Raw genomic sequence first — 12,928 nt, 5'->3', positions numbered from 1 at the left:
ATTCTGTGAAAGAGAAACTGAGAGAGGGAAATACAGAGCTTGCTGTTATTGCGGCAAGACATACTTCACAGTTGCAACATATAGATGTCTCGATAAATAAACGATTTAAATTGTGTATGGGTGAGGAATGGAACAAATGGCCGATGGATGAAATGCATCATCAGTTCACACCGAAGAGTGCTTTAAAACAATCTACAATCAAACAAGTGTGTAATAACGGAGAAGAAGAAAATTCAGATGAAGATTTTCGGGGATTTTAAAGTTTGGTTTGGTTTTATAAACAAATAATTTTATTTTAGTCTGGCTTTGCAAACTTGTCTTACAGTCTGTAGTGTATTACAGCCCGTAAAATACGGTAATAGGTTTCGATCTGAGAAAAAAAGGGGGAGGTGAACGCAGCTCACATTAGTTGCAGGGGGAGGAGAGGTGGAGGAAACGAAGCACAGTTTCTTACAGAATAAAACTCAAAAATATTCGAGGATCGTGTTTATGAATCACCAAACAAACGAGTAAGCTCGCAGGACAAAATATTAGCCACTCCAGTGAAAGAACACTGATCGTTTTGAGCGCTGTAGGTACGGTAGAACAGATACCAGACACTCACTTGACACTTCACTGCTGACGTAAGGTAGAGAGTGAATTGGTGTGTGTGAACCAGTCGGTTGGATGCAATCTGTGCAAGAAGATAGGTCTACGCGGCGACGTGAGAATGGCGGAAAGGAGTTATCGTGTTTGGGTGTTTCTATGAAGTTGCCACATATCTACAAGGACTGGTGTTCTAATCGCGACCATGCAACAAGCCCTACACAATGGTTGTAAAAAGGTCCAAACTGACAAAGACTAGAGTCGCACCTTGATAAAGATAATAGAAATTGATGCTGTGAGTGAAAGCAAGTCCACCTCAATCAGTTTCGTGCAAATATTTTGAAGAGAACTGCATGCACTGGATATTTTGCATCGGGTACTTCGCAAAGGGCCATTTCTCATAGCGTCATATCAAGTTGCAATTCTTCAGTGGCTCCTACACCCACAGAAAATGGCCAGTAGAGCTGGCTGGAAGCATGTGTAGTAAGACGAATCACCATTTTACCTTTTTTCAAATGATTCAAGGCGACGAATGCACAGATAGTCCAACGAGGCGCGACGGGCTAATGACCCGTTTATCGTGCAGTATGGGGTGGGTGTAGCTCAGCCCGAAGGTAGTTCTGTGATATTTTGGGAGGGTATAGTTCGTAGCATGAGTTGGATCCACTCTTTCATACTGCTGAGATCGCAAACCTGAGTGTTTATATCAACTTCCTCAGTGACTTAAGTTTTGCCCTTACCTCTACATCTTCGGCGTGTGTTGCTATGCATTAAATATTTGTTGCCATTTTTAATCGCTACAGTCATTTTGAATTGTCCTGTTTATCGAACCTTAAACGACATTACAGATAAAGTTTTATCTGCACGTCTCTAATAATAGTAGCATTCCGTTCAGCACACCTGAAAGCAGGCTCATTTCTATATATTAGGTTGGTGCACGAGTTCGTAGCATTGTTGTTTTGCGTGTTGGTATTCCGGTTGCTGTGGGTTTATTTATCGACTAACTTTTTTTTATTTTTAGCTCCCTGTTGTTATTTGAGTTTACATTTTGTCAATTGGAGATAATGAATGGAGCTGTCGACGCTAAAAACGGAGTACCAAGTGGAGATATCGGAACATTTCCGACAGACTGGGTCTGTTCAAAAAATCCCGGCACTTTGCCCACAAAATTTTTCTGCGCTTACCTTTTACTTATTGCTCATGATGTCCTTTGAAATACTCTCATACACAATTGATTCAACGCTCCCGACGCCGTTTCCACCTCCAGAACGAGTTTTGGTACACCTCTTGCGAAGCGCCGTCTGCGAATTTTCTTTTATCTTGTCTGTCGTTGCAAATCATCTTGCTTTCAACGGCATTTTCAACTTTGAAAATAAGAAAATATTCGCAGGGGCCAGGTCTGGAGAGTACGGAGGATGAAGCAGAGCAGTGATTTCGTTATTTGTGCAATAGCAAGCACCAACACGAATGAAAGTCCTCGTAATGCAAGAGCCACAATCCGGCCGTTTCCTTCCCACATTTTCTCTCAGACGGGAGAGCCTTTCCCGCATCATTGTGAAGATTGAACCTTCGTCTCAGCTTCATAACCGTAGACCTACGTCTCATCACCAGTTATGATTCTCTTAAGTAACATCACGTTCTCAATTTCGCGATTCAAAAGCTCTTCACAGATAGCGAGGCGAAGATCTCCTTGGTTTGACTCAAGAGCTGTGGGACGAACTTGGCGGCAACACGATGCATTCCAAGATGCTGTGTCAGGATTGCGAGCCATGATCCAACTGAAATGTTACATTCTTCTGCAGTCTCTCGGACAGCCAGTTTTCGATTGTCATGCGCAATTTCTTTGACGTTCCTGACATGAGCGTCGTCGGTAGACGTTGAAGACCGTCCTGAACGAGGGTCATCCGTAACTTCTGTCCGGCCTTTTTTAAACCGTGTGAACCATTCGTAGCACCGAGTACGGCTTAAGCACTCATCACCCTAGGCTTCCTGAACCCTTTGGTGTGTCTCTGTAAAGGTTTTCTTGAGTTTCATGCAAAAGTTAATGCAACCGCATTGCTCTTCCAACTCTGCCACCTCGAAATTGGCAAACTGTGTGACAGAACATTATCCTCAAAACAGCATTGAACAATAACTAACGGACATACAACAATGAAATTTTCGGAAGTTACTCAGCACTGGCGCGAAATTACAAATGTTCCGGAATTTTTTGAACAGACCTCGTATTCTTCTGTTGGAGTTCAGTATAGGGAGGAGGCAGCAGCGGATGCAGCCGGAAACATTTGCGCCTTGTGTGGGCATAATGCCACCGGACAGAGCAAAAATAAATAAATATCCTTGTGACATTAGTGACTCTCCACGTTCAGGAAGACCTTCGGGGTTTGATGAAGATCGTTTAAACGTGGTAATGCACAATGATTCGCGTCAGTGTATTCGAACACTGGTAAATGTGATGAACTGTGATCATTCCACCATCGTGCGACATTTGCATGCAGTCAGGAAGATTCAGAAATCGGGTGCAGGGATATCACATGTTCTAGGCCAAGACCACAAAAATCAGTGTGTGACAATGTGTGCATCTCTGCTTGTTCGTCATCAACTGCCTGGTGAACAATACAAACCATTCCTATCCTGTATAGTTCCTGGTGGCGAGAAATCGTGTCTTTATGCTAACAAGGAAAAGAAAGGAATGGTTGAGCCTAAACAGAGCAGCAACTCCCCGCCCCGTATGAAAACCTGCTCCCCCGCACCCACAAAAGATAACGTTATGCATCTAGTGGAACACTGAGGGTGTGGTATAGTACGAACTGCTTCCCCGAGATGTAACCATCACAGCTGACATTTATTGTCAGCAACGAGACGTCTTCCAGACGCTGATCAAGAGCGACTACCACGAAGACTGCATGATGTGGTCCTACTGCACGATAACGCCCACCCGCATTCTGCGAGACTGACAGAAAACACTACAGGAGATGGGTTGGAAGTCATTCTGCACCGACCTTATTCACCTGATCTTGCCCCCCCCCCCCTCCCCCATTTTCACCTTTGCCATTTGCCACCGAACAACCTTCAAGGAGCTTCCTTTCCGTATGAAACTGCGCTCAGAACGTGGCTCGACGAGTTCTTCGCCTCAAAACCACATGATTTCTACAATCGCGGAATCGAAAAGTTACTACAGCGTTGGCAGGTTGAGGAGGATGTATTATTGATGACTAAAGTCTCTGTTATGTATATCTGTTGTATTTAAACGTTGCGAACTTGCGCACCAACCGAACTGCTAACCTGGTTCATGGTTCATTATACCAGTTGCAGACTGCCTATCTAACGGCAAAGATTTTATTTTCACTAATTCACATAATTGTCGATAGAATTTTAAGTTCTGTCATAATCTGCTCCTTAAAAGGTATAATTTTATGTAAAAGGTGAACAAAGTAAGGCAGGTGTTAGAGATTAAAGTTAGAAACCGTGTGTGTGTGTGTGTGTGTGTGTGTGTGTGTGTGTGTGTTTGTCTGTTGTGGCATTGAGGCAACGTAACTCACGGCGCGCAAATTACAGAAGTATATTCTCCAGTATTTGAGAATGAGAACACTTTGCGACTCCCAGTAAATTTTAAATATAATGTCAAATCTTTTCGAAACTTTTGCTCATTGGCACCTCCCACAAAATGATGAAAGAAAAGAACTTAATCGTTTTCTACATTTTCACTGTTCATACAGCAAAACTTTAACATCTGGCATGACGTTTTGATTTCGCAACACATCTGGAACCAGTACTCACACACACACACACACACACACACACACACACACACACATCACGGGATGTATCTGCAAAATAACGTCATTGTAAAACTACAGAGTTCAGGAGATACAACATCCTAAACATTGAGATTCGTGAAAAACTAGCTTTTGATTATAACGGACCGAAAATTATGCATGGGACTTCGATTGGGCAATGGACGGGGATTGGGAGGTGTACTGTTAATCCGTGAACGCGAATAACTGATAGGGCTATTGCAATTACGCCGCATCAGACATTTTCAACAATATTTGTTTCTACATACAGCCACAGGCGCGCCGCTGTACCATACCTCTCCCGCTGCTCCGCACCTGCCTTTCTCCACTTCACAACTCTCTCTCTCTCTCTCTCTCTCTCTCTCTCGCTCGCTCGCTCTCTCTCCCCCTCCTTAGTGGGCTCAGCATTCGAGATGTTTTATACACAAGCGAAAATCGTGAAATTAAAATACCTTTTATCAGTTAATCTTACGCAGACTAAAGAAAGCAACTAGGTGTTCATAGTGTAAAAGACCGACTTGGTATTGTTGTTGAGACCATCGTTCCCGACGCGTTATTAACAGCTCTGATAAGAGCATCCAGAAATCATTCTTCAAGCGATCTCAAACCTTTTAATTATGACCTCCTCCTCCTGATATCCGGTGTGGTTTTGCTTCTTTCATTTACGAAACCATATCATTGACAACTTCGTGTGATCCGTTGTACACGTAAGTACCACGTCGGAATTGTATATCGTTGTCCTAAACGTGTTATCTGAAAATTATTTCGAGCAGTTAGCTCATGAACCCACGCGATTAGTAAACGGTTGTGAAAACACAGTTGACCTTTTAGCAACAAATAATCTTGACCTAATAATGAGCATCAAAACGGATATGGAGATTAGTGAACAAAAGGCTGTCGTAGCGAAACTGAATATTGTAACCCCCCAAACCTTCCAAAAATAAACGAAAAATATACCTGTTCAAAAGAGCCGATAAAAATTCACTTGACGCCTTCCTGAGATACAATCTCCACTCCTTCAAAATTAACAGTGTAGGTTTAGACTAAATGTGGTTTGAATTCAAAGAAATAGTACCGGCAGCAGTTGACAGATTTATGCCAGATGAATTAATAAACGACGGAGCTGATCCTGTTTGGTACACAAAACGAGTCAGAACACTGTTGCAGGAAATAAAACATGCCAAATATAAATGACCGCAAAATCTCCCAAGATTGGGGATCTTTTACAGAAGCTTGAAATTTAACGCGGACTTAAATGCGAGATGCTTATAATAGTTTCCACAACGAAACTTTGTCTTGAAACCCACCGAGCGAGGTGGCGCAGTGGTTAGCACACTGGACTCGCCTTCTGAAGGACGACGGTTCAATCCCGTCTCCGGCCATCCTGATTTAGGTTTTCCGTAATTTCCCTAAATCGCTTCAGGCAAATGCCGGGATGGTTCCTTTGAAAGGGCACGGCCGATTTCCTTCCCCATCCTTCCCTCACCCGAGCTTGCGCTCCGTCTCTAATGACCTCGTTGTCGACGGGACGTTAAACACTAATCTCCTCCTCCTCCTCCTCTTGAAACCTAGCAGAAAATACAAAGAGATTCTGGTCGTATGTAAAATATGCTAGCGGAAATGCACAATCAATGCCTTCTCTGCGCAATAGCAATGGAAATAAACAAGACGAAGCAAATATTCCAGAATTCGAATCAAGAACAGCTGCCAACATGAGTACCGTGAAGTAGATATCCATGGAGTAGCGAAGCAACATAGATCACCTAACAAAAGCAAGCGTTCCAGGCAAGACTGTATACCAGTTAGGTTCCTTTCAGAGTATGTTGAGACAATAGCTCCATACTAACAATCATTCGCTCGACGAAAAATCCGTACCCAAAGACTGGGAAGTTATACATTTCACTCCATTATTCAAGAAAGGTAATAGGAGTAATCCACTAAATTAAAGGCACATATCTTTAACGTCGATATGCATCAGAATTTTTGAACATATATTGCTTTCGAACTTTATGAATTACCTCGAAGAAAACGGTCTGTTGACACACAGTCAATACGGATTTAGAAAACATCGGCCGGCCGAAGTGGCCGTGCGGTTAAAGGCGCTACGGTCGCAGGTTCGAATCCTGCCTCGGGCATGGATGTTTGTGATGTCCTTAGGTTAGTTAGGTTTAACTAGTTCTAAGTTCTAGGGGACTAATGACCTCAGCAGTTGAGTCCCATAGTGCTCAGAGTCATTTATTTGAAAACATCGTTCTTACGAAATACAACTACCTCTACTCGCACAAGTGTTGAGTGCTATTGACAAGCGATTTCAAATTTATCCTTATTTTTGGATTTCTGGAAGGCCTTTGACACTATACCACACAAGCGGATGTAGTGAAATTGTGTGAATATGGAATATTGGCTCAGTTATGTGACTCTATTCCTGATTTTCTGTCAGAGAGATCACAGTTCGTAATAATTAATGGAAAGCCATCGAGTGAAACAGAAGTTATTTTTGGCGTTCCCCAAGGAAGTGTTATAGACCCTCTTCTGTTCCTTAACTACATAAACGATTTCGGAGACAATCTGAGCAGCGTTCTTACGTTGTTTGCAGATAACGCTGTAGTTTATCGTTTATCGACTCGTTAAGGCAACAGATAACCAAAACAAATTGCAAAACGATTTAGAAAAGATATCTGTATGGTACGAAAATTGACAGTTGACCCTAAATAGCGAAAAGTTTGAGGTCGTCCACATGAGTGCTAAAAGGAATTCGTTAAACTTCGGTTACACGATAAATCAGTCAAATGTAAAGGCCGTAAATTCAGCTAAATACCTACGAATTACAATTACCAACAACTTAAATTGGAAAGTACACATAGAAAATGTTGTGGGGAAGGCTAACCATTGGCAGGAGAAAATGTAACAGTTCTACTAAATAGACTGCCGACACTACGGTTGTCCGTCCCTTTTTAAAATACTGACACGCGGTGTGGGATCCTTACCAGAGAGGACTGACAAAGAGTACATCGAAAAAGTTTAAAGAAGAGCAGCACGTTTTGTATTGTCGCGAAATAGGGGAGAGAGTGTCAATGAAATGATAATGGATTTGGGGTGGACATCATTAAAACAAAGGTGTTTTCGTTGCCGTTCACGAAATTTCAGTCACCAACTTTCTGCTCCGAATGCGAAAATATTTTGTTGATGCCGGCCTACTTAGAGAGAAACGATCACCATAATAAAATAAGGGAAATCAGAGCTCGCACGGAAAGATATAGGTGTTCGTTTTTTCCGCGCACTATACGAGATTGGAATAATAGAGAATTGTGAAGGTGGTTCGATAAACCCCCTGCCAGACACTTAAATATAATTTGCATTGTATCCATGTAGATGTAGTCGGAGATGTCCTGGATGTTGCCCCATATAGTCCACTGCGTTCAACATGAGCGCTTCCTTGTTCATTTCAAAATCTTTTCACTTAGCACTTTACAAGCAGTAAAAAAAATTTCGCTGTAGGAGCTACAGAATGTGCTGGGTGAGCAACAGCGGGGCCGACGCTTCGCTCCGTACGGGTCGTCCCCGGCATTTCACGATCCACGACGCCAATTCGCATACTTCGTGTTTTCTTCCCACGCTCTCGTTGCCCGATAAAAGAGGCAGGTGCCTTCTTTTCCTTTCTCCGCAGTCTGCACACTGTATATTCTGGAGCGATTAAGCCTGAGCTGAATTGCAGCAGCACAGTATAGTGAATGATTAATTGTCCCACACGACTTGACAGAAGTTTTCGATGAGGTAAATATTTAGCCAGGCAGGGGAACAACCGGACTGGAGTACAGTATTTTACGGAATGTAAGACGCTACGGACTATAAGACACGCCTTAATTTTAAGTAGTTTCTTAAAAAAATAACATTATTACCGTTTTTATCATTAGATTGCAAAGCCAAACTAAAAAAATTCTCAGTTTATTAAACGAAGCTGACCTTTAAAATACCAGAAAATCGTCATCTGCGTCTTCTTCTTCGTCGTCGTCATCGTTGTTCTCTTCATGTACAAGATGATCCCCACTGTCATCGAGAGCGTTACTTATGCTTCACTTCTTGAGAGACTTGACAATAATGTTTTCTCTCACTCTAGACACGATAGTTTTATTCACTGACACACTTGTTTTGATTGTAGGTCGTTTTAAAGCTACCTTCGGCATGAATTCATGTTGGGTTTCATCCATCAGTCATTTGATCCATTCCTCTCTCATATACACTTTAAATGGTTTATTTATCGAGACATCAATATGTTGCAGCTATGAAATATATCCTGCCGGAATAACAGGAAGCTCTGTATTTCCTTTTCTCAGTTTCTCTTTCACAGAATGTTTCAAACGACTAGTAAACTGATCTAGCCCCAAAAGAGAACTCTTCTTCGGTGAAGTACCTTTCCTTCTCTCCCACACTTTATTAATCCGTAATTTCATACCAGTTTCGTCCTTGAATCCATTTCAGCGCGTCATCGTCTAGTTTTCTTCATTCTGCATTTAGTCCTCTATTTGCACATTTAGTTTTCCTCGTTTTTTCATTTCTTCTTTACTATTCAGCCAAAGGCGATTGTTTTTTCTGTTGGTGGGGGGGGTCAAAATGATGCTTAGCTGCTCTGTTTCCATGCTCTCCTGTATATGCTATTACTTTCTATTTCTAGCCCGCATCATATGAATACCTTTTATTTTGTTTCATTGCGAAACTAGCTACTATTTCGAGTATAAGACGCAACTGAATTTTGGAGGCAATTTTTCGAAGAAGAAAGTGCGTCTTACAATCTGTAATATACGTTGGTCTTGAATGTGCCAGCTATGAACCTAGCTTTCGTCTCGTCTTGTTACTTTCATTCGACAGGTCTACCGAAATTCTCAGAATTTTTTTTTCCTTATTTTGTAGCTTACTTCAACTGGCTGGGTTGCTTAATGCTTTTGTAACATTCATAAATGAACCTTAAAACCGTTATCACTTAGTGCTCTTCCCCTAATACTTCACAAACCTGTCGTTTTTATGAAATTGCGATTTATTTCGATCTAGTGTTCGCTGTTGTTAATATATTTTAGTCAATAGTGTCTTTCAAGATCACTGATGACAACCAAATTGTCACCTAGCATCGCACTCGTCGTTCATTTAGTCTAACGCTCAAAGCTTGCTTGAAGATCATCTAAGAGTAATTAGTTACATCGGCATCCATTGACATCCCACACAATTACCTGTGTTCATGCTCACGTTATAGGACTGGACGTCTAAATCGTAGGCTTAAAGAAGCCTTACAGGAGAAATTACATGATTACAGTCCTGTATTACGGTCTTTACTTAAAAAATCGCATCGTTTAATATGGTATTATGACGTAGCTACCAGCCCATTAGGGCCATTACATTCTCTAGTGCACCATCGGATTTCCGGATAGCATATCTTCAATCCGCGAGTACGGGCTTGACTGTCGCGGCAAAGAAAACGTCCCTGACATGTCACCCTTTCCCTTTGACTGTTTAAAATGTGTATCCCATGCCCTGTAATTCCAGCAAGACCTTACGACGTGGGGGCACGTATCTGATGGTAGACCATTGTGTTTCTAGAAACCTTGTGAACTGTGAAACAGTTGAAATTTTTATGTTTTCAGTTGTGCAGAATGGAAAGCATTGTTGGAGTGTAGTTCCTGAGTCAAGGGAAACTTTGTATGCAGTTACGTCCGAAAATTATAAATTTCCTTGAGGCGGAAAAGCTTATAACCATAAATCAGTCCAGATTTAAAAAACATCGCTCATGCGAAGCTCAGCTTGCCCTTTTTCTTACACAATATTCTGCGAAGTATGCATGAAGGGCAACAGGTAGATTCCATATTTTTCTAGATTGCCGGAAATCATTTGACACAGTGCCCCACTACAGGCTGTTACGAAATATGTATCCAGATGTGTGTGGCTCGAAGACTTGTTGAGTAATAGGACCCAGTGCATTGCCCTGGGCTGCGATGATTTGTCAGAGACGAGGGTATCGTCAGAAGTGCCCCAGGGAAGCTTGATAGGACCGCTTTTGTTCTCTATATACATAAATGATATGACAGACAGGGTCAGCAGCAAGCTGCGTCTTCTTGCTTATGATGATGTAGTGTACGAGAAAATGTCGTCGTTGAGTCACGTTAGGAGGATACAGGATTATTTACAAGGGAACATTCTCAAGTGTCAATAAGTGATCGTAAGAAACTTGGCGGGTGTGTAGAGGAGTAAAAGTAATGCAGTATGCATCTTCTTGTATGGTTCCAATTTCACTTTTATTTGGTAAAACGCACCTCGAAATGTAATTTAGCCTGGAGGAAATATCTTCGAAACAATAATACACAAAATTCTGTTTCTCATATAAAAGTTGACATGTAATCAGCGTTCTTGACAATTGTATAATCTGATTTTGTAATGATTTGAAATTCTGCAATATATCTCACCACTGTTAATTAATATTGAAAAATGAAAACTTCCGTTACAACAAAAAATCAAAGGAGGTTTCAAGCTACGCACATCTATGTGTAATAAAGCTAGTGTCTGAAATACTGTACCCGATGTGATGTTAGAGAATTTTCAACATACCTAATTAAACTATCTGAACATCTTTTATTGGTCTAGTTCTTTATTTTAGTGACACTAGTTTTATATTTTAAATTGTTATTTTACGTTTTAATTCCATTTTATCGTTTCACAAATACGTACCTTGTTAATTGAAAATAATAAGTAATTCATTACTATGCTAAAAAATCATTACAATAGTGATAATATGTAAATAACCGCTCAAAATATAGCGTTTTCTTACATCATGCACAGAAAATGTAAAATTTCTTCACATAATGTACACGACAGAGACAACACATTGTAAAAATAAAAGTATACTGGTCTGTAGCAGGCATGATTCAGTATATCGGTAAGCCGTGGTGAAAAGAATTGATTACGTACATGTGACTGCAGCTTAATTATATTGTTTCACAAGTGGAGACTGACATCCAAATCATTCAACAGACCTAGATCTGAAAATCTTCGCACACAATTGTTCCAACATCAAAAGCCATATACATCTCACGACTGTTCCTGTGGCTTCGAGACCTTTGGGATCACCAGATGAGAAAGTTCCTTGTACTCAGATACAATGCTCTATACGGTTCTTTCACATTGACAGCACTAAGAATCTACCAATAATACAAATGTTTCACAATCACTGTGAAAGAAGATATGTTTCACATATCATTTGATCCGGTCAGACGTTTGTTTAACCAGATTTCGATGCTGTCTTAAGGACATTTTGAGCTTTGAAAAGAGATTCTCGAGTTTTCGGTGCAAAATCACCATTAGTTTCTTTTAAAACTGTGAAAAGGCAGATGGTCAGTGTGGAGAAACTGTTTTGACCTTCATACCCGAGGACAAGAAACTTATTCAACTGATGTTCTCAAAGGACTCGACGGCACAGCTACAGACGTGGTAAGTATACGGTTGTAGGTGTTTGAAGAAACTGTTGTCGGTGTCTGAAGAACCTTGTGAGAAGATTTTCAGATCTAATTTTGTTGAATGATTTTGATGTCATGTAGTCACTTGTACGTAATCAATAATTTTCGCCATGGCTTACCAACTTACTGAAATATGCCTGTAGAAATCAGAATATTTAGATAATCACCCCTAACAATTTGAAGTGCAGCTGCATTTTGTTTTATGTCGTGTTTCTGTCGCGTATATTATGCGAAGAAATTTCGTTCATTTCAAGGGTGTAAGAACCGTTGAGTTTTAAGCATTTGTTTACAAATTATCATTATTCTAATGTTGTTGTATCATAATAATGAGTTACTTATTATTTTCAGTTAAGAGCATACACGTATGTGAAACAATAAAATAAAAAAAGAATGTAAAACGTAAAATAATTCAAATATCACTAAAATAAATAAATAGACCAGTAATGATTGTTCAGGTATCAAATTGTGTACAGTGTTTCAGAAACCAGCCTTATTACGAATAGATGTATGTAGCTTGACATTATTGAGTACTGCTCGAGTGTTTGGTGTTCGCCAGGTCTGTTTAAAGGAGGACATCGAAACAATTCAGAGACGGACTGCTATATTTGCTACGCCAGGTTTCGATCAACACGCGAGCATTACGGAGATGCTTTGTGAACTCAAATACGAATCCCTGAAGGTGGACGACGTTCTTTTCGTGAAATACTATTGAGAAAATTTAGAGAGCCGGCTTCGCGGCTGACTGTAGAAGTATTCTGTTGCTGCGAAAGTACATTTTGCATAAGGACCGCGAAAATAACACAAGAAAAATTAGGGCTCTTACACGTAGTAGTAGTAGTAGCAGTAGCAGTAGCAGTAGCAGCAGCAGCAGCAGTAGTAGTAGTACAAGGTACCCTCCGCCATACTCCGTATGATGGCTTTCGGAGTACATGTTTAGACGTTGACAGCTATCATGAGTAACCTTTCCGAATAAGATACAGGGATTCTGAAGGCCAACCTTTTCTTTTAAACGGTAGTACCGCAACTATGCAGTTTTTGGTTGGTGTGGACGTC

The 12,928-nt window shown here is 40.8% G+C and overlaps 2 protein-coding genes across 4 annotated transcripts in view; one reads left to right on the top strand and one right to left on the bottom strand.

The window, feature by feature from the left end:
• LOC124595488 (RING finger protein 17) overlaps positions 1 to 12,928 on the top strand; it is a 485,726-nt gene that overhangs the window by 276,099 nt on the left and 196,699 nt on the right. The window lies entirely within an intron of this gene.
• Positions 1 to 12,928, bottom strand: part of LOC124595490 — a 73,860-nt gene that overhangs the window by 60,573 nt on the left and 359 nt on the right. The window lies entirely within an intron of this gene.

The sequence above is a fragment of the Schistocerca americana genome, chromosome 2 (assembly GCF_021461395.2).
Source record: "Schistocerca americana isolate TAMUIC-IGC-003095 chromosome 2, iqSchAmer2.1, whole genome shotgun sequence".
In the NCBI taxonomy this organism is placed as follows: domain Eukaryota; kingdom Metazoa; phylum Arthropoda; class Insecta; order Orthoptera; family Acrididae; genus Schistocerca; species Schistocerca americana.
This window is presented reverse-complemented; position numbering and strand designations above follow the sequence as displayed.